Source organism: Giraffa tippelskirchi, chromosome 13 (assembly GCF_054371585.1).
Source record: "Giraffa tippelskirchi isolate mGirTip1 chromosome 13, T2T-mGirTip1v1.2.pri, whole genome shotgun sequence".
In the NCBI taxonomy this organism is placed as follows: Eukaryota; Metazoa; Chordata; class Mammalia; order Artiodactyla; family Giraffidae; genus Giraffa; species Giraffa tippelskirchi.
Genome location: NC_137287.1, coordinates 122,269,980 through 122,291,117, shown reverse-complemented (window position 1 = coordinate 122,291,117; position 21,138 = coordinate 122,269,980). Strand labels below are relative to the sequence as shown.

General features: G+C 49.1%; 2 long non-coding RNA genes across 3 annotated transcripts in view; one reads left to right on the top strand and one right to left on the bottom strand.

The window, feature by feature from the left end:
* The window catches only part of LOC145532400 (uncharacterized), a 47,667-nt gene extending 42,142 nt beyond the window's left edge, over positions 1 to 5,525 (bottom strand). The window contains exon 1 of the long non-coding RNA XR_014073197.1: positions 5,353 to 5,525. This is a non-coding gene — a long non-coding RNA (uncharacterized LOC145532400). The remainder of the gene's footprint in view (positions 1 to 5,352) is intronic.
* A 48-nt stretch (positions 5,526 to 5,573) lies between these two features.
* LOC145532396 (uncharacterized) lies at positions 5,574 to 16,904 on the top strand. 2 transcript variants are annotated; one of them, XR_014073193.1, is made up of 7 exons: positions 5,574 to 5,836; positions 6,420 to 6,472; positions 10,871 to 10,963; positions 11,306 to 12,965; positions 13,071 to 13,170; positions 13,498 to 14,230; positions 16,398 to 16,904. It is a non-coding gene; the product is annotated as an uncharacterized LOC145532396 (long non-coding RNA). The 2 variants fall into 2 exon arrangements; XR_014073194.1 differs by lacking the exon at positions 6,420 to 6,472 and having other exon boundaries at positions 12,080 to 12,965.
* The last annotated feature ends 4,234 nt before the right edge of the window (positions 16,905 to 21,138 follow it).

Below are 21,138 nucleotides of genomic sequence, written 5' to 3'. Positions count from 1 at the left end.
GTGGGACACATGGCTTTCCGAGCTTCAGGCCCTCATCTCTTAATACAAGATAGGGATAGTGCCTAGCTCCCAGGGCTGGGGATGCCAAACAGTGCATCATAACCTTGGGCTGTCATTTTAGTGATTATTCTTCTAGGAATAGTGCCTAGCTCCCAGGGCTGGGGATGCTAAACAGTGCATCATAACCTTGGGCTGTCATTTTAGTGATTATTCTTCTAGATTTCTTCTGAGAAGTCAAGCAAAACAGGAATGTAAATTGAAAAAAAAAAAAAAAAAAGATGCTGAGCAGGAAGGCGCTGAAGAAAGCCTTTCTCCAAAGGGGATGTTTATTTCAGAGGCAAGCGGGGGAAGCTCAACCAGCTGTTTTCCAGGAAATCATCCACTTAACCCAGGGTGAGCTCTAAATTTTAATGACCAGCCAGTGTTGAAAGACTGCAAAAAGAAGAAAACAAAAAAGGATGAGGATGTAAAAACCCAACCACATACTGCATAAACTCTGAAGTCTCCAATACTTAATCAGATTCCTGAGTTTGGAGGTGGTTCCCATCTCCATTAGGAAAAGAATCACAATCATCACCAATATTGGCAGCCAAAAACTGAGCTCAATAGTAAGTATCAGAAATCAAGTTCCAAGGTTCACTATGATCTTGGAGCAGTAAGATGTAAATGATTAATCCGCACCCACTGGACTAGAAGTTTGGGGGTGGGGCTTTGCTTTGGAAGCTTCTCCTGCCACAGATGTTCTCCTTAGTCTCCAAGCTTCCCTTTCTCTGTCCATCCAAACCTTCTTATCTCAGTGCAAATGCCACCTCCTCTGAGAAGGCTTCCTACTTCTGTCTAAGGGAGCTACACCTCCAAGAAGTCTTCCTAGTTCTCTCTAAGGGAGCTACACTCTCAGAATGTTCCTTTTCTTCCTAGCAGTCCCAAGTTTGTAATGAGATGCTTTTTGTGATTGTTGGATCAGTTGTTTTTCCCAAGTAGACTGCAAGTTCCACATGACCAGAGATCGTATCTGTTATATATACTATAGATCAGGTTAGACCCACAATAGAAACTCTGTATGTCTTAGTTGATTTCATGACTTTGGCAATGCTCTGTTAATTATCATTCATTCACTCACGTGATGAGCACGTACATCTTTAGCGTGTACTTTTCATTCAATTAATTATTAATAACCTATAAGTGTTTACTATCTGCCAGGCACAAACGTGAGCAGTGAGGACACAGCCATGACAAAGAGACAAAAATCTCCACCCTCGTGGAATTTAGGGGGAGGAGAGCATTAGTGACTACACAAAGATGACATACGTCCGTGGAGTCTTAAGCTTTGGAGAAAAGTAAGTAGAGAAGAGAAATAGGGAGGGTCAGGATGGGGGCAATTTTGAAGACAGATGCTGGAGAAGCAGAACCCCCAACAAGTGAGGAAACACAGTGAGGGGCATCGGGGAGAGGTCCAGAGGGAGCCGCAGGGAGGGGCGTGTCCTGGGCCAGCGTGGCCGGAGGGAGACGGCGAGGGGGCCGGGCGGAGGACGGGGAGCCCGGGAGACGGCGAGGGGGCCGGGCGGAGGACGGGGTGCCCGGGAGACGGCGAGGGGGCCGGGCGGAGGACGGGGTGCCCGGGAGACGGCGAGGGGGCCGGGCGGAGGACGGGGTGCCCGGGAGACGGCGAGGGGGCCGGGCGGAGGACGGGGTGCCCGGGAGACGGCGAGGGCGGCCAGGCGGAGGACAGGGTTCCCAGGTGGAGGACGGGGTGCCTGGGAGACGGCGAGGAGGCCGGGCGGAGGACGGGGTGCCCGGGAGACGGCGAGGGGGCCGGGCGGAGGACGGGGTGCCCGGGAGACGGCGAGGGGGCCGGGCGGAGGAAGGGGTGCCCGGGCGGAGGACGGGGTGTCCGGGAGACGGCGAGGGGGGCCGGACGGAGGACGGGGTGCCCGGGAGACGGCGAGGGGGCCGGGCGGAGGACGGGGTGCCCGGGCGGAGGACGGGGTGTCCGGGAGACGGCGAGGGGGGCCGGACGGAGGACGGGGTGCCCGGGAGACGGCGAGGGCGGCCGGGCGGAGGACGGGGTGCCCGGGCGGAGGACGGGGTGTCCGGGAGACGGCGAGGGGGCCGGGCGGAGGACGGGGTGCCCGGGAGACGGCGAGGGGGCCGGGCGGAGGACGGGGTGCCCGGGCGGAGGACGGGGTGCCCGGGAGACGGCGAGGGCGGCCGGACGGAGGACGGGGTGCCCGGAAGACGGCGAGGGGGCCGGGCGGAGGACGGGGTGCCCGGGAGACGGCGAGGGCGGCCGGACGGAGGACGGGGTGCCCGGGAGACGGCGAGGGCGGCCGGGCGGAGGACGGGGTGCCCGGGAGACGGCGAGGGGGCCGGGCGGAGGACGGGGTGCCCGGGCGGAGGACGGGGTGTCCGGGAGACGGCGAGGGCGGCCGGGCGGAGGACGGGGTGCCCGGGAGACGGCGAGGGGGCCGGGCGGAGGACGGGGTGCCCGGGAGACGGCGAGGGGGCCGGGCGGAGGACGGGGTGCCCGGGCGGAGGACGGGGTGTCCGGGAGACGGCGAGGGGGCCGGGCGGAGGACAGGGTGCCCGGGAGACGGCGAGGGGGCCGGGCGGAGGACGGGGTGCCCGGGCGGAGGACGGGGTGCCCGGGAGACGGCGAGGGCGGCCGGACGGAGGACGGGGTGCCCGGAAGACGGCGAGGGGGCCGGGCGGAGGACGGGGTGCCCGGGAGACGGCGAGGGCGGCCGGACGGAGGACGGGGTGCCCGGGAGACGGCGAGGGCGGCCGGGCGGAGGACGGGGTGCCCGGGAGACGGCGAGGGGGCCGGGCGGAGGACGGGGTGCCCGGGCGGAGGACGGGGTGTCCGGGAGACGGCGAGGGGGGCCGGACGGAGGACGGGGTGCCCGGGAGACGGCGAGGGCGGCCGGGCGGAGGACGGGGTGCCCGGGAGACGGCGAGGGCGGCCGGACGGAGGATGGGGTGCCCGGGAGACGGCGAGGGGGCCGGGCGGAGGACGGGGTGCCCGGGAGACGGCGAGGGGGCCGGGCGGAGGACGGGGTGCCCGGGAGACGGCGAGGGCGGCCGGGCGGAGGACGGGGTGCCCGGGCGGAGGACGGGGTGCCCGGGAGACGGCGAGGGCGGCCGGGCGGAGGACGGGGTGCCCGGGAGACGGCGAGGGGGCCGGGAGGCAGGTGGGGTGCCCAGGAGCAGACGCAGGCAGGGCCCTGAAGGACTTTAGATTGTGCTCTGAGGTGGGGAGTTGCTGAGAAGATACATCTGGAAAGAGAAGTGGGATTTCAAATTATTTTGGAGGGAGTTCCTTGACAATCCAGTAGTTAGGACTCTATTTCCTACTGCTGAGGGCCTGGGTTCAACCCCTGGTCAGGGAACTAAAAATCCTACAGGCTGCATGGAGTGCCTAAGTAAATATATATATATGTGAATATATATATTATTGACTACATATATATTTGAATATCTGAATATGTATATTTGACATTTGACAGATATATATTTGACAATTGACAGATATTTGAATATATATATATATAAATATATATATAAATAACATAGTCTGACTCTGGAGACTAGCTGGAAGGGGGGCCCAGGGAGGCGTGGGGGGAGTTGGGAAGCTCTGGGGACACTTTTTCTCCCTGGCCCGGGGCTGGGGCAGGCTCTGTGAAGGTAAGGGTACCAGGAGGTGCTAAGGATTGACTGTGGGATGTGAAGGAATAAAGGAGTGTCAGGGTGACTCCAGTATCTCTGGCCTAAGCCACTGAATGCCAGAGCTCCTTCTATCGGACTCTGAGGAAAGCAGGTCGTGGGGAGGTGGTGATGGTGGGGAATGCGGATTGGAGGAGCTGGGTTTCAGGCATGTGCTGCTTCAGACTATTTATAGCATCCCAGGGGACACAGTTACATCAGACACCGTCCTTGCCTCTCTGGGAACCTGTATCTTAGTGAGGGAGAAACCTGGCCAACAGCACAGCTAAGAGGCGCTGCACCACGTGAACTAGTGCGGGCGCCGTGATGGTGATGAGGTCGCGGCGATCACGTGATGTGATGGATGGGGGGCGGCGATGGTGAGGAGATGGCAGGAGAGCTGAGACCCGGGCAGGGACCGCCAGGCCAAGCCCGGGAGGAAGGAATGAGCTTGGTGCGTCTGAGAAGCAGAAAGAAGGCAACTCCAGGAGGCTTACCCATCACTGGGTCTTACTTGAAATGTGATGGGCGGGGCTTCCCTGGTGGTCGGGCGGCTAAGACTGCACACTTCCAATGCAGGGGGCCTGGGTTCGATCCGGAGTTGAACTACACCCCACAGGCCACAACTTAGAGTTCATATGCTGCGACTAAGACTCTGTGCAACCAAGTGAGTTTTGTTTTTTAAAAGAAGACCGTAAAATCATAAAGATTATTATAAAGAAACACAATGGGAAGCTGTTGGGAGACTTTGAGGAAGGATGCAGTCACACCTGATTCCCATTTTTAAAAATAACTTTGGAGGGCTTCCCTGATGGCTCAGTGGTAAAGAATCCTCCTGCCAGTGCAGGAGACACGGGTTTGATCCCTGGGCCGGGAATATCCCACATGCCGCGAGGCAACAAAGCCCCATGCCCCGTAACTACTGAGCCTGTGCTCTGGAGCCCGGGGGCTGTAACTACCGAAGTCCATGTGCCTAGACTCCGGGCTCCACAACAAGAGAAGCCAGGCAGTGAGAAGCCAGTAAACCGCGACTAGAGAAAAAAGCCTGCACAGCACAGCCCCAGATGAAAACAAGGGTAACGCCGGAGACTGGATTCGCGGAAGAGGGAGCAGGGGAGCAGGAAACCCCATTAGCAGGCCATTAGGCATCACCCAGCCAAACAGGACGCTGACTCAGAGGGTCAGTAGAGGCGGCGAGAACCGGACAGACGTGGGACCTGCCTTGGAGGGGGAGACGACAGGATGAGAGGAAGAGGGATCCGGGGTGCGGAGGTCTCGGGGTGCACGGGTTGTTGGAGGGCCCCCGGAGCTCAGGGCGTAAACTCACCAGGACGAGGGCCCAGGTTCTCTTTGGTCACTGACGTGGGACAGGACCGAGGGTGGGGGCAGGGGGAGCATACTGGCACATGTTTTTAAAGTGAGTCAAACCCACATACAGGGTAGCAGACAGACGAGAAATAATCCAGCCTGATGACTTTTCCCAAAGTAGCGCATCCGGGAAGTCAGGCCCCGAAAGCCCCTCCGTGCCTGCTCCATTCACTACTCCCTATTCTTCCCCCAAGGCAACCACTGTCCTCGCCTGACACGTCTTGACAGCTTTAAACCTATGATTCACAGACAATCATCCGAGGGAAGCGTGGGGCACTTGCTTACGTAATTCTCCGAAAAACAGGCTCGCTGGGTCTTTCGGGCCGAGCGCGCGTCCGACCGCCACTCGGAGGCCGGCCTGTGGCCCCTCCCGCCCCCGGGGGGCGCCGCGGCGCCGGCCCAGCGGCCGCGCGGCCCTCCCGCCACCGCCCCGCCTCCGCTTCTGGGCTGCACTCCGCGCCCAGGCCCCGCAGGGGGCTCCTCTTGAGGCGCCCTCGTCCGCTCCTAGTTCTTGCGGCGTCAGTACTTGAATGGCGTTACAGCCAATGTTCCTGTCCTGGAAATTAATCTCCCTTCCGTTTCTCTTTCCCTCCCTCCCCTCTCACTATTCCCGGGATTATTTCTTTTGGAAATAATTCCCTGTGCACTCTGCCTCCATAAATCTCTGAATCCTGGCGCATGAACGAGCCTGCATTGCAAGGGGACAGAATCAACAGGCAACTGGGAGGCAAGTTTTTACGCTCTGCGGTTTCGCCCGTCGGAGGACCAGGTAACGCCTCCGGGACAAAAGGTTCATCTTTTCAACCGCTTTCACTTTTCCGGAGACCCCCAGTCCCATGTCTTTTTATCAAAGGACTGTTTTCGCCTCCTTGGCTCTGCACGTGTTCTGCATAATATGAAACAGTAACCTCTAAGTCTTCCACATCCTGGTGTGCTCTGGACTCACAGACCACAGTTTTCAGAGAGACACACATCACACACACACGACACATACATCACACACATACCACACACACGACACACACACCACACATACGACACCCACCACACGACACCCACCACACACACACGGCACACACACCACACACGGCACACACACCACACACGGCACACACACCACACACACACGACACACACCCACCACAGAACACACACGGCACACACACACGACACACACACACACACACACACACACACACCCTGAATCTGTACTAGCTGACTGCTGGCAAAAGAAAACAACTTTTCACTGTTACTTTGGCTGTTTTAACACCTTAATTGAGATATAATTTACATGCCATAAAATTTACTGGTTTTAAGTGTGTAATTCAATCTTTTTTTTTTTTCTTTTTCAGTTTATTTACTGAGGTGTATACTGGCTGCTTTTTTTTGAAAAAGGAGCCACTGGGTGAGCATTTTGACTCCAGTCCCTCCTCAGTTTGAGAGGTGACAATCTAAAGATCAGAGACCAGATTCTGTTTCACCCCCCAAAATAGTTGTTTTATTCATTGTGCCATTTACAACTCACTTCCTGTGTTTTGACTCTGAGCTGCAGGCCTGCTTCTTAGAAGCCAGGTGGATTTGGTTTTTGTTTTTTTTTTACACTGTCAAGAAGTTTCTCTTGTGGTAGAGGAATTTTCTGCTTGCTTTTTTGTTTTGTTAGTGCTTAGTGAGTCTTCAGATCTTTGCTTCATCTGCTGGGCTAATTAGAGAGATGTGAAATATACCTTTGGGACACGACAGACTATTCAGACACAGTCAGTATTTAGAGCTCCGCCCAAACGTCCACAGCATTCTAAGCCTGGTGAAAAACGAAGATGCCTAGAAATATAAATAGGGCGTGGAGGCCTAGAACTTTCCCCTAATATTACAGTCTTCATCTATCCTTGGGTTTTGACATCTCTGGGTCTTTATTATTCGAGAAACAGAAATGACAATAATCACTTTAGGAGATCTGCCTGAGGATCACATGAGATGATTTATTGAAAACGCATAGAATGCTAACAGTTTTTAAGAATCTATTACTGTTCACTGAACACGAATCTTAAAAAGCTTCACTAATGGTATAAGAACACTATTTTGGTGAATGTACATTAAAAAAATGCATAGTGCCTGCTATTGGAGAGTGTGTACCAGTTTAACCAATGGCTCAACGAACGGGTAATGAGGCTTGCTGTGCGCCAGGCCCTTGGGGTGAACGGTGATTAGGCAAGCAGAGCTGGGGGAAGAAGCATCTTCAACGTGTAGCTGACCAAATAAATACCTAAGGACAAACTATGCAAGGGTCGGGGAAGAAGCTATTGTGTGTGTCTAACGCAACTTAAGATAATGAGTATTTTGCTAGTAAACGTATACCTATAGGCACAGAAAAATTTTCTGAAACATTTCATGAGAAATTGGTTACAAGGGTCTCTTTTTGTGATAGAAACCAGTAAAGTACAGAGGGGAATGTCTTCTACTTTTTATTCTGTAACTTTTCTATACAATTTCAGGTTTCTAACTATAAGCATGTCCTTTTATCATTTGTTTTGTTATTATCCTAGAAAAAAATAGATATATCTTTATTAAGATATAAGTAGGCTTTATTAAGCCTATCAGTAGGCTTCTTTGGTCAACAGGCTGAGAGTCCATTTTTATTTTCTTCCTTAGACTTCTAAAAACAACCTGTTATTTTAAATGAATAAATGATTAACTGCTTGAAACACTTAACTTGTCATGCCAAACTAATTAAATATTAAATATTACACTTGAAAAGACAAAGGTCATTTACTAGAGTGCAAGAATTCATCCACGCAAACCAAACCATTACCAGCCTGCTGTGCCCACAAAGTCTGCCCAGGTAACACTTTCGTTCACCAGATGTTTACTGAGTGCTTACTGTGTACGAGGCATTGTTCTGAGCACTGACTAGTAGATAAAACAAAACCCTCAGGGAGTTATAGGCTAGATTCTAGTTGGAGGAAACAGACAAGTAAACCAAATACATATTTACATACAATAAGTGCTATAAAAAAACGAAAGCAGGGCTGGCTGGCAAGTGTCCAGGGAAACGGAGGGTGCTTTGAAGGGAGGGGTGAGCCGTGCAGATAAATGACACCGGAGTGTTCTCTGCCAGAAGGACGGACCAGTAAAGGCTCTGAAATGGGAGAGCTGGAAACCAGTAAATCAACAGTAAGTACAGGACCATTGCACTGTTTATTCTATACACTTGTCACAGTGTTCCAAACACTTCATAATTTAAAATTAAAAAAAAAAACTAAAGGTGAACACTGATAGCTTTATTATTGTGTATACAGGACTCAGATTGTGTGGTTCTGGACACTGCTTCTCTTTTTTCAATAGTTAATAAAAAAAAAGTCAGTGTGGACTACACATCCTAGAAAAAAAACAGATATATCTTTATTAAGACAGGGTTTAAGATTCTTTAGTCATTTTCATGTCATTATGATACACTTTTATTATTCTCACAGTATCTCATAAAATGTGTGTTTTATTACTATAGTACATGCCCGTTTAAAAAATCTCTTTTATTGTGGTAAAAAGCTCATAATGTAAACAAATACATTTTAACCATGGGGCTTCCTTGGTGGCTCAGTGGTAAAGAATCCGCCTGCCGGTACAGGTGATGCAGGTTCGATCCCTGGGTGAGGAAGATCCCTTGGAGGAGGAAACGGCAACCCACTCCAGTGTTCTTACCTGATTAGTCCCATGGACAGAGAGGCCTGGAGGGCTGTAGTCCATTGGGTTGTGAAAGAGTCAGACACGACTTAGCGACTGAACAATGACGACATCTTGGTCATATTTAACTGCACAGTTCAGGGGCACTAAGTATATTCTCACCATTGTACAACTCGCACCGTCAGCCATCTCTTGAATTCTCCACCTTTCTAAACTGAAACTCTGTCCCCGTTAAGCGCTTACTCCCCACGCCCACCCCCTGGCCGCTACCAATGTCCTTTCTGACTCTATGGATTTGTCTGTTCTAGGAATCTCGTATAAGTAGAGTTAAAGAGTATCTGTCTGCACCTAAAGCATACTGGAATAGTATAAGCCCATTTTTAGCCACCGAAAATTAAATTAGTGAATATTAATTACTTCAAGATCATAAGGGAAAGACCCTGAGACACACTGTTTTCTGTCTACTGTGAGATGCTCACCGGTCGGAGGGGCACAATGATAGTGAGTCCTTGAACTACTTAAAATAACAAGAAAAACAACTAACAATCACTAGCCTTAGCTCAGCATCTGACTGCGTATGCTGGCATGCACTTCTGCTGTAGTCCTTCCCTTAAAGTGAAGGGCTAGCTGTGAAGTTGTCTCTGAGCCCTTTGATTCCTTCTCCTGCCCCTTCTCTCACGTTCTCAGTTCTAACTTGACAAATTCTGATAAGAGCACAGCTTTGGAATCAGTGATTTTTCCCTCTCCCTGGCTGAGCACTAGGTTAATCTTCTCTTCCTCTTTCAAACAGGATCTGTGGGCGGGTTGCTCTGCAACAGTGGTTCTCAACCAGAGGTGATCCAAACCCCCTCCACACCCGCTCCTTCTGGGGGGCATGCGGCCGTTACAGGAGACAGGGTTGCCTGTCATGACCGTGGAGGGGGTGCTGCCAGCATCTAGTGGGTCCAGACCTGGGGAGCTGGTAAATACCCGACAATGCACAGGACAGCGCCCCCACCCCAGTACAGAGTGACCCAGCCCGAACATCAACAGTGCCAGAGATGAGAACCGTGGTCTAAAGAGACTGGGAAAGGGGAAGACAGGAGAGAATGAGTGGAGCTCACTGCCTACTTATGCCCATCTGGCATTGCCCACCTGAGAAACAGCACAGCAACTTCTGTCTGTTTTGATGTTGACTCTCCGCTCTTGACTGGGCTTCCTAGCTGGTGTTAGTGGTCAAGAATCTGCCAGCCAATGCAGGTGACCCAAAGAGATGCCAGTTTGATCCCTGGAGCAGGAAATGGCCACTCACTCCAGTATTCTTACCTGGGAAATCCCATGGACACAGGAGCCTGGCAGGCTACAGCCCATGGGGTCTCAACGAGTCGGACACGACTGAACACACTTACTTACTTATTAACTTATTCTCCTCCGGATTACTCTTTGTTGTTCCTGAAGAGTTGGGTGTGTGACTTCAATAACGCCATGTTAGACCCAAACACAATGGAATAAATGAAAACTGGAGGGCAAATTCTAACATGTACCAGGGCTACAAGAGCATTCTTTCTAAGACTTGAAAAAGTCTTCAGAGCCTTGGTTTAATTTAATGGATGATACATTCATCTGCATATGGCATTCAGCAGCAAAGTAAACTGTTTTCTGCGTCTTTGTTTCCAAATCAATGGAGAACAAAGGATATCCCCATTCCATTCAAGCAGTTTCAATGATTCTCAAATGAATGTGGGAGTAATAGTCAAGCCATTTAAAATACAGTGATGAGAAAGCATCCTTAGTAACCTTGTAAATATCCTATGAAAGTACAAGGGAACCTTTAAGAAGAATATCCAAGTGTCCTTTTTATATAATAGCCCTTTGTACTTTGAAATGTTCCGATGCCAATAAAACAGAATTGAACAGAACAGACTAGAAAGAATGCAACTTCCAAATTTTCTAGTAACAGTGCTGTTGAAACCTGATTTTTGTTTCTTAACACTCAGAAAATTCAGTGTCCTCAGCCCTACTTACAGAAAGGACCTTGGACACATAGCCCACCAACCGTCAGAGGAATTCAAGAGGAAGCTAACTGCACCCTGAGGTCTGAAGCTCTCAAACGATGACCAAGTTTTTTTTTTTTTTTTTTTGAAAACAGCAGCGGCGTGGCGGGAAGCAAGAATTAGACAAGGGAACTGACTGAAACCCGCCCTCCAAATGGGAAGAAAAACTACCAATAAGGAACTGAGAGGTTTGAAGTCACTGCACGTTGCACTATTCATTATTCAGACGGCTTCCAACCTCCTTACCTGGCATATTCTCCCGCTTCTGAGCTGCCTGTAGAAATGCGCTTCAGGAAGGCTGAGCCAGCCTTTCAGAGGAAAGGAAGCCTCTGCATCCTCCCGCTCTGTCTCTCCCTTCCATCTGTGCTCTGTCTCTGTTACTACCTGCTTGTGTTGCAAACCTCCCCAGTGTTCCAAAGGCCAACGAAAGCGTCTCCCGTCAGGGTGCTCAGCCAAGCACAGTCACTGCTCAACTGTGTTTTTCTCTTTCTCAGCTCTTTCACCCACTGATTTCAAATTTCTCTTTCAAGAGGCCAGCTATGGCAGACCTCAACCGAATCAGTTACAAAAAGGCGAGCTGGAAAACCACACCAGGGAGAGTCCTTCAAGAGGAGAGCAGCCTGACGTTTCTCATCTAGATCCTTAGGCCCTCACTCCACTAGCAGCCATAGTCGACTGAGCTCAGCCAGCCTCGAACTGGTTCTTTCAAAAAGCATGTGTGTGTGTGGAGGGGAAGGGACACAGGCACTCTGCCCAGGAGAACCCAGAGAGAGAGAAATCCTCTCTCCTAACACTGTCTGAAGTTTGCTGCCAGTGATTCAGTACATACCTGACCAAAAAAAGAAAATGTCCTACCTAACTGGTTTGGCTGTTTCCCGGCTACTACCTGGAGAAGCAAACAGAACCTTATCATTCTCAGTTACATCTGACTTGGACATTTTTTTTTCCCAACTAAGTATTTGTGATTTCAATGCTCTTCCACTGCTGCCAACTGCTGTCTGTGAGCTGGATCGACTGACAGCTCTGTCTCGGAGGAAGCCGGCTCCATAGCAACCAGCCAGGGAAGCCTGCACCCTCCACCAGGCTGCCTCTCTGCGGCCACTGGGAGGGACAGGGAGTGACTCGGGACTCTGCAGTTGTCTTGTCAGACTCGAGCTGAACCAAGAGAGGTTCTTCCTGTGGCCTCCCCACGCCCCCCTCCCCCCGACCCCCGCCGGGCCCCTCCAGTCGGGCAGGATTTCTGTTGATCGTTTTGCATTTCTCAATGAATCCAACACTCAGGGCATTTTTCTCTCTTGATTCAGGAAGTGGCGAGCTGAACTCTGAGATTCTTTCTGCTCCGATGATATAAACAAATTGTAGAGGAAGCCAAGTCAAACTTTCCCTTGCTGCTTTTGTTCTCCCAACCAGCGATTCAGAAAACAGAGCCAACTTTTTTTTTGGATGACTTTTAAAGATTGCTCTTAACTGGAAAGGCAGAAACTCTCCTTTTTTTAAACCAAGATACTCAACTTACTTTTTTCAAAAAAGAAATGCCCTAGAAGGTTTGGTTTTTCTTTTTTTAAGTAAGGCTGTTTTTGAGACTTTTCAAACCAAATGTCTCCCTTGACATTGCAGTACCGAATGGTTGTTCTTTCCTTCACATTTCAACCAGAAGAGCATTAATGAACTTTGTGTGGACAACGGCCAGGCCTGATTAGAGGCCCTTGGTGCCCTAATTCACAGCCAAGGAGAGCGAACAGTCATGATTCAATCAGGGCGCCCGTACAAGGCACACAGCAGACAGAAACAAGACAACTTATCTGCAGAATCTGCAGATACTGCTTGAAAACAATCACACATAATAAGCCCTTCTTGCCGTGGAAGCTACTTGAAGGCCTTGTCACCAGCTTGTAAGATGTCATCTCCGGGTCTCACTCATGCTTCTGAGAGAGACCACTTCCAAACCAGAAGCAGCTGACAGCCCCGGGCAACATGTTCGCCAGCCCTGTCCCAGTCATCTGATACAAGAAACTCCGCTCTGCGTAAGGGAAGGGGGCAGGACGGTGGGGAGAGGCACAAATATCTGCAGGGGGCTTCCCGCACCGGTGTTTGGTCACGTTAATACTGGGGCGAGAAGTGAGACGTGACGTCACGTGGCTATCTATACGCCACCCTTGCGCGTCCTCAGCTGATGCTCCGTGTACACAGGTGGGTAGTCAACTTTCAGCAACAGCCCGATTTTCTAGTGAAGCATGTTAAGTTCAAATACAGGCTCATGCTCCTCACTGCATCTCTGTGTTCCCTTCTGTACAGCGCGGACACGGTGTGACATGGCAGTGCTGTTACCTGGGTTGAAAGTAGCACAGCGACATCTCACCCCAATGCACGGTGTATGTTACACTCTCAGTGAAAGGTAGTTATTGTTAAAATTCACAACACTGAGTTCGCCTGGGTCAGGAAAAACCAGCACTGGTAGAATCTGAATTTGGATTGTATTTACAAAGTTATTTCTATTAATATGTCAGAACATGTTTGTTTAACCATGATACTGTAGCTAGTTATAGACCAATAGGTACATAAAATCAGTTATGCAAGGTGTAATTGTGCAATTATTGAATAAAGAGAGGACGAAAGGAAAATGTAAGGTTCTGAAAGCTGGGTTGAGTTCACGTTTTATCTTACATTCATTAAACTGTTTATTTACTTGTCTACACTCTTTTCTCTGCTGATCATTTTCCAGGCACGCATTTCCCTTGGGCAACATCAGATGAGAGAGCGATTTCATTTCCGCAACAGGGGAAGCAGACACACAGAAACCCAGAGGCAGCGCCTTGCTGGGAGGCCTCCGAGGTGTGCACGGCAGTGTGAGAAGTTGTGTGCACCTCCACACCCCATAACTACTTTGAAAGCTTTGATGCAGAAAGATGCAATACCTACAGTGCTCCAGAATTGCTGTCAAGCAAATAGAGCTATCATGCCCTGATGCAACGGTCATACATTTACCAAATTCAACGACTGCGTGTCCTGGGTGCTAGGATACAAAAGTGGTCATCAGTGCTGGCCTCTTCCAGAAAGGACTAGACACACACATACTTGCAGGGCCAGAAAAGCAGAGACACTGTTATAAGTCCTATGTTTGGAGTCACTTCAGTCGTGGCCAGTCTTTGCGACCCTGAGGACTGTAGCCCGCCAGGTTCCTCTGTCCATGGGGACTCTCCAGGCAAGAACCCCGGAGTGGGTTGCCATTTCCTCCAGGGCATCTTCCGGACCCAGGGATCGAACCTCCGTCTCAAGCCTTCTGTACTGACAAGTGAATTCTGTACCACCAGCACTATCTGAGAAGGAAGTAGACCCTCTCATCCAACAAATAGTGACCATGTGTGTGAAGACACACAGGAGGGTCACGTTTGGTGCATTTCCCACTTACCAGTTCACCTCTTATTATACTTGATGCAACTAACCTTGGAATTCTGGTGAGTGCTCTGTCCAAGTACAAGTGGGATACCAAAGAAAGCAAGAGAGAATTTTGAATGAAGTATTCACTAGGCTATTGGGTTTTTTAATCATTCTATTAATCACGATTCTCCAGAAAAATAGAATCAATACGATATGCATGTATAGGAAGAGATTTATTATGACGAAATTGACTCATGCAGTTAAGGAGATTGAAAGGTTGCATAATTTTCTGTCTAGAAGCTGGCAGCCCAGGAGAGCCAGGGGTATAGTTCCAGGCTGAGTCCAAAGGCCTGAGAAACAGGAGGACTTAGGGCAGGAAAATCAATGTCCCAGCTTAAGCCAGGAGTCGGGAAGAGCCCAACTCTTCTTGTCTGCTGTTTTGTTCTGCTCAGTCGCTCACGGGATTGGGTGATGCTCACCCGCACTGAGGAGGGCACACTGCTTACTGAGTCGACCAACTCAGATGCTAGTCTCATCTGGAAACACCTTCACAGCCATTCCCAGAAATAGCATGGAACCAGTATCTGGGCAACCCGAGATCTTGTTGACACACAAAATTAATCATCACAACCTACTGAAGAGGAATACATGATGTGATCACCCAGGAAAAAGAAATACTGACATTGACAGAGATAACATAAAAGAAATGCCCCATCTCCACAAACGGGACGGCAGCCAAGACGCGTGCGCGCACCCTGCTCCTCCGTCCACGGGGGTCTCCAGGCAAGAATCCTGGAGGGGGTTGCCATTTCCTCCTCCAGGGGATCTTCCAGACCCAGGGATCGAACCCGCAGTCTTCTGCGTCTCCTTGAATTGGAAGGCAGATTCTTTACCACTGAGCCACTTGGGAAGATTCATCCCTGCCCTAGGAAACACACATTGCCTAAAATCTTAGAGATCATATATAACAAACTTGACAGGTATTTTCCCAAATTTGACACAAAAATCCTAAAGATTTGTATCACAGTAATGTGTTGTGAAGCCAAAAGAAACTTTTCTAAATTGACAATAATTTAAAAATAAATTTTAATTAATCCTGATGGTAGAAGGATTAAATCTTCTTCCCAGTGGTCTCTTTCTAGAAAATGATAATCCAAGATCATTGTCATATTAACAGGTAGTCCAAGAGTTTGCAGGGCTTCCTAGGTGACACTAGTAGTAAAGAACCTCCCTGCCAATGCAGGGGACATAAGAAAAGTAGGTTCGATCCCTGGGCCAGGAAGATCCCCTGGAGTAGGAAATGGCAACCCACTCCAGTATTCTTACTGGGGAAATTCCACGGACATAGGAGCCGGGCAGGCTGCAGTCCATGGGGTCCCAAACAGCTGGACATGGTTGAGTGACTGAGCACACACGAGTATGTAGACAAAATATATAGGAAGCATGTATTGTAGGAAAAGTCAGGTAGTTGATAAAAAAAAATCCCGTTACATGCATTATCTGACTTAATTACCCACCCCACTCTGGCCACGTGACCCAGTTCAGGCCAGTGAAGCAGTAACAGGAGGTCTCTGGGCGAGTCCTGGGAGGTCCTTGGTTCCACCTGCCCTCCTTTTCCCTGACTTGAGAGTGAAGCAGTCAGGTTCCTGCGAGCACAAAGAAGAAAGAGTCACATAGCGCTGACATTCTAGAGCCTCTGAAACAATCACTTCCTGCCTCTGGACTTCCTTTTACATGAGAGGGAAAAAACCTAAGTCTCCGCTGGCTTTTTGTTATAGTAGTTGCTACTTACACCTGAAAGCATCCCAAACTGATTTAATGCAGTCGAGGCGGAGCACCATCAGATAACCAAGCTCGCGCCACCAGTGAATGGAGTGATCCGAAAGAAACCGGATCTTTCTGACCTTAAAATCTGTGGCCTTAAGCATGATGTTACTGTCATTATGGTTTCTGCAAGTAAGCAAAAACACATACCAAACGTGTTTGCTCCAAATAGAGTAACAAGACCATGTCATATTGCCTCAAACTCTAGGACACTAAGTCTACCTTCCAATTTTAACTTAATTGTAAATTTCTGGGAGGATATGGAAAGTGCTAAGGAATCCCTTAATATTGATAATGTTGAAAATATGCTACAAATGTGCCTCCTAATTGTTTTTAAGATTTTTGGGGGGATGTGAACTGCTTTTAAAGTCTTTATTGAATTTGTTACAATATTATTTCTGTTCTATGTTTTGGTTTTAGGCCACAAGGCACGTGCGATCTTAGCTCCCTCACCAGGGATCGAACCCACACGCCCTGCATTTGAAAGCGAAGTCTTAACCACTAGACCACCAGGGAAGTCCCTGTACCTCTGAATTTATTCCCATTATCTATTCCTCTGTCAATCAAGCTGAGCCCAAGCTCCCCATTTTAGAGATGAGACGAGTTCAGGTGGCCTGTGCAGGGTGGGAAGAGCAGGATTAAACTCAGCTCTGCTACAGCCCAGAGCTGGCATCTTTGCAAGTCAGAGGGACAGTAGTAAAGTGTGTCCCGTGTGTGTGAGGACTGGGTTGGCCAAAAACTTCCTTTTGGTTTTTCCATAAGATATTATAGAAAAACCTGAATGAACTTTTTGGCCAACCCAAATGAATAAATGATCTTCAATGTGGTGGCAACTCCAACAGTTCATCCATAAATGAATAAAGCTTGGGAAGTAGTCTGGTGGCGGATACTGAAGCGAAATAAACCAGTCAATGCCTGCTCAGCCCCATCTAGCTGTAACATTCGGTGACTCTCACCATCCCTCTAAGCTTCCATTTCTTCCTCTGTGAAAAGGAGAGGACATGAATACAACCTCACAGAACAGTCCTGAGGACTCAAGGCGGGCAAAGCTGCCTGGTTCCAGCCAGACTGTCCAACAGCCCTTGACAAGTGTTCACGGTTATTTAATTACTGCCCCATATGTCCTCCCTACATGCAAACGAGGCAGTTCTGTTCTGATCTGGGTATTTCTCTTTGACAAATTCTGAGCATTCTCAAAACTAGAAGGAATATGCAATAATCTTGAGAGCAAATGGTCTCTGCAAAAGGAAATACCTGAATTTTGCTAAAAACAATGTTTTCCATGCCTATCCACGTGTGCAAAGTCGCTTCAGTCGTGTTGGACTCTGTGCGACACTGTGGACTGTAGCCCGCCAGCCTCTTCTGTCCACGGGTCTCTCCAGGTAAGAACCCTGGAGTGAGTTACCATGCCCTCCTCCAGGGGATCTTCCTGACCCAGGGATTGAACTGTGTCTCTTACATCTCCTGCACTGGCAGGCGGGTTCTTTACCACTAGCACCACCTGCCAGGGAACAAAATGAAAATAGAACCTGATGAGGGTGCCAAGGGCGGGGGGGAGGGGGGCAGTGTAGAAAAGGTATTTCTGCCCTTGCAAAGTGCTGGGCCATCATGTATCTGACAGGATTTGTATCCAGAATGTGTCTGAAAACTTTCAAACTATAAGAAGAAGAAAACAAACCACTCAATATTTTAAAGTGGGCAAAAGATTTGAATGGACACAATATAAAATATATATTTTTTATATTATATATAATATATTATATATATTAATAAAATAGTAAAAATAAAATCAATAAAAACAAAACAATAATAAAATATATATTTAATTTATATTTAACATAAAATATATTATATTATTGCATATTATATATAATTATATATATAAATTATATAATATATATCACAATATAAAATAAAATATATATATACTGATGACAAATAAGCAAATGAGAAAATGTTCAATGTCTTCAGTCACAGTAATGAGAGACCACTATGAACCTATTAGAAGAGCTAAATTTTTAAAAACCTGATATATCAAGTGCTAGTTTCATAGGACTTTGTGTGTTTGATCCTGGGCAAATAACACATCCCTAATACATGCGTTATGGGAAATTTCCAAAGAAAATTAAGAACCAGAGCTTTGGAAGAAGCTAAGAAGAAGAGAGAGGGACTAAAATTTGAATGAAATGTCAATGGATAGGACTTCACCTCAAAGAAGTGATGTCTCTTCCTGAAAATGTCAACCACTACCAGGTCATCTGCCATTTTACAAGACCAGGAGAAAGACGTAAAAATGACACCACGTTTACTAAACCTCTGCTGTTCCTCAGATACTTCACTGAGGACTCTCATGTTGCTGGTCCCAGATTACAGACACAGCCCAGAGAGGTCAGTAGTTTGCCCAAGGCCACACAGCAGCTGAACAGCAGAGCCAGAATTCCCAAGATGTTCCTTTTCTCATCCTTACACAGCACAGCCTTCCCTACCAGGGAAGGAGCATGGCAGCCCAGTGGGGGGAGTTTCTCACTTCAACGTGCCTCCTGCAGACACCGAGTCCCGAGTCCCACCCCCACTACCACCTTCCTGGCTTCGGAGGTCCCTCCGTTTTTAGTTTTATATTGGATACCTGCCCCATCCACGTCCCCCCACCCCGTTGTGTCAGTTTTGGCCAGTGTTATTCAACCTGTTTTTAATTTGCATCACCCCACGAGGAACGGGCTTCCCTGGTGGCTCCGCCTGCAATGCGGGAGGCCTGCGTTCGATCCTTGGATTGGGAGGATGCCCTGGAGAAGGGAACGCCTACCCACTTCAGTATTCTGGCCTGGAGAATTCCACGGACTACATGGTCCATGAGGTCGCAAAGAGTCGGACATGACTGAGTGACTTTCACTTTCACTTTCTTTCCATAAGGAATATTTTTTGAAGAAGGAAATGGCAACCCATTCCAGAACCCTTGCCTGGGAAACCCACGGACACAGGATCCTAGCAGGCTACAGTCCATGAGTTCGCAAAGAATCAGACACGACTGAGAAACAAGCACGCGTGCATAAAAAATATTTTTAGACTCTTTTTTTCTAATTACCTCCACGTTAATACCCCAGATATACTGTGCATCTATTCATGTGCTGTGCGTCTCTGTGGGCTTTATCTAGAAAAGGATGAGCTCTGAGAAGCATAAACAGTGTGGCTCCCTGGCAGGCAGCTCTGCGCCCCTCGGAACACGGGGGTCAGGGGTGGCGGCGAGCCAGCAGCATAGGACAGAGCGGGGCTGAGCTGGTGCCCGAGACACTGGAAGGGCTTCCCGGGCATCGCCTCATCCAGGCCTCTGCTCAGATGCTGGGTTCCGGGTCCCACCCAGAACTGGGAAGCTGCATTAACTCTAGGGGCCCCTTCTTGAAAACAGTGGTGTGGTGTGGTTTAGTCGTTCAGCCATGTCTGACTATTGCAGCCCCATGGACTGTAACCCGCCAGGCTCCTCTGTCCATGCGATTCTCCAGGCAACAGTACTGGAGTGGGTAGCCATTTCCTTCTCCAGGGGATCTTCCCGACCCAGGGATGGAACCCGGGTCTCCTGATTGCAGATGGATTCTTTACGCCTGCAATGAATCCTGCAAGAGACTGAGCTACCAGGAAAGCCCAATCTCCTGACAACAGAACTCCTGACTTTCATTTTGCCCCTCCTCAGTCTCTCTCCATCTCTGTCCTTTCAGGCAGGAGGCAGAAGTGGTTCTAGGAAAGAAAACCACAGAGGGATACTGGTGTCTCTTCCAGGCGGCAAGATTGCTCTTGATCGCCCCCAATTCCATATTTTCCCATCTTTTCAAACTTGTTGTGAACTGTTCATTTCAAAGGTCCGAGTCACTGTTTGCAGACAAGGATTTAGACTCTGAAAACGTCCTAAACTGGCCCTTTTCTGGAAATCACGATGCCTAATCTTCACAAGCATGGAGCTAGGTTCTCTTCAGGGATTATCAAAATTTCAGTTTTGTAAAAACCACCATCTTACAGGTGGGACATGGAGGCTCAGAGCAACTGGTGAATTCACCCCAGGTCACATGAGGACACACAGCGGCCAGCCCAGCTCCAAACCCAGGACGGACTGGCTCGCAGTGCGCGCTGCTGAGCACGACGAGAAGCCCCCGCTTGAGTTTAGTCTGTCACTCCCTCACAGCGGTGAGGAAACAGAAGCTGCAGATTTTAAAGGGGGAGGGGCTACCTCTGTGCTTTATGTAAGTTTACTTGCCCAGCCACAAAAGAACACCCTGGTGCTGAGTAGCACATAGACTTTTTTTTAAGTCGTGCTTCTGATAACTGGGGAAGCTTCCCTGGTGGCTCAGATGGTAAAGAATCTGCCTGCGATGCAGGAGACCCAGGTTCAATCGCTGGGTTGGGAAAATCCCCTGGAGAAGGCAGTGGCAACCCACTCCAGTGTTCTTGCCTAGAAAATTCCATGGACAGAGGAGCCTGGTGGGCCACAGTCCACGGGGTCGCAAAGAGTCGGACACGACTGAGCAAATAACACTTACTCACTTCTGGTAACTGATTAAGACTTCCTACCCAGCCATTTACTGCTTTTAGCAAGAGATTTCTCTCTTCCTACTCAATTACTGTATTATAAACTGACTCCCTCAAGGGAGAAGCTTAGCAATGAAGACAGGGCTCTGAGGGGAAAAGCTCACCCTCTTGCACTTTGCCAGATGTACCCAGAATCTTCAGACAGATTTGAATAGTGAACCGTTATTTTTTATGTTGCTCAACGTCGCTTTTCCACCTGTCATTCTTTAGCATGGTCTGCACTGTGTTAACTCTGAACTGTTTCCTGGGTTCTTGGAGAACTAAGTCAACATTCTTTCCTTTTTTTTTCAGAGTAAAAGGAAAAACAAACATCGTGTCTATAATGATCTATAATGTGTATTCTATTAGGTATAAAATAACTGGGAATATACCATCCAATATGCACTTTATACAAATTAGCTCTAATCCCTTCCACAAGTTCCAGCAAATGTTCCAACACCCAGTTTTAGAAAAGGAATCTCAGAAAAGGGAAGTGACTAGCCTGGAGACACACCGAGGCGCTCTGACAGAAGAGATTTCAAGCTCCTCCTCCGCTGGTCCCAGAGCTCACGTGCTGGGCGGTGTCACTGGTTTCCATGTGCGGCCA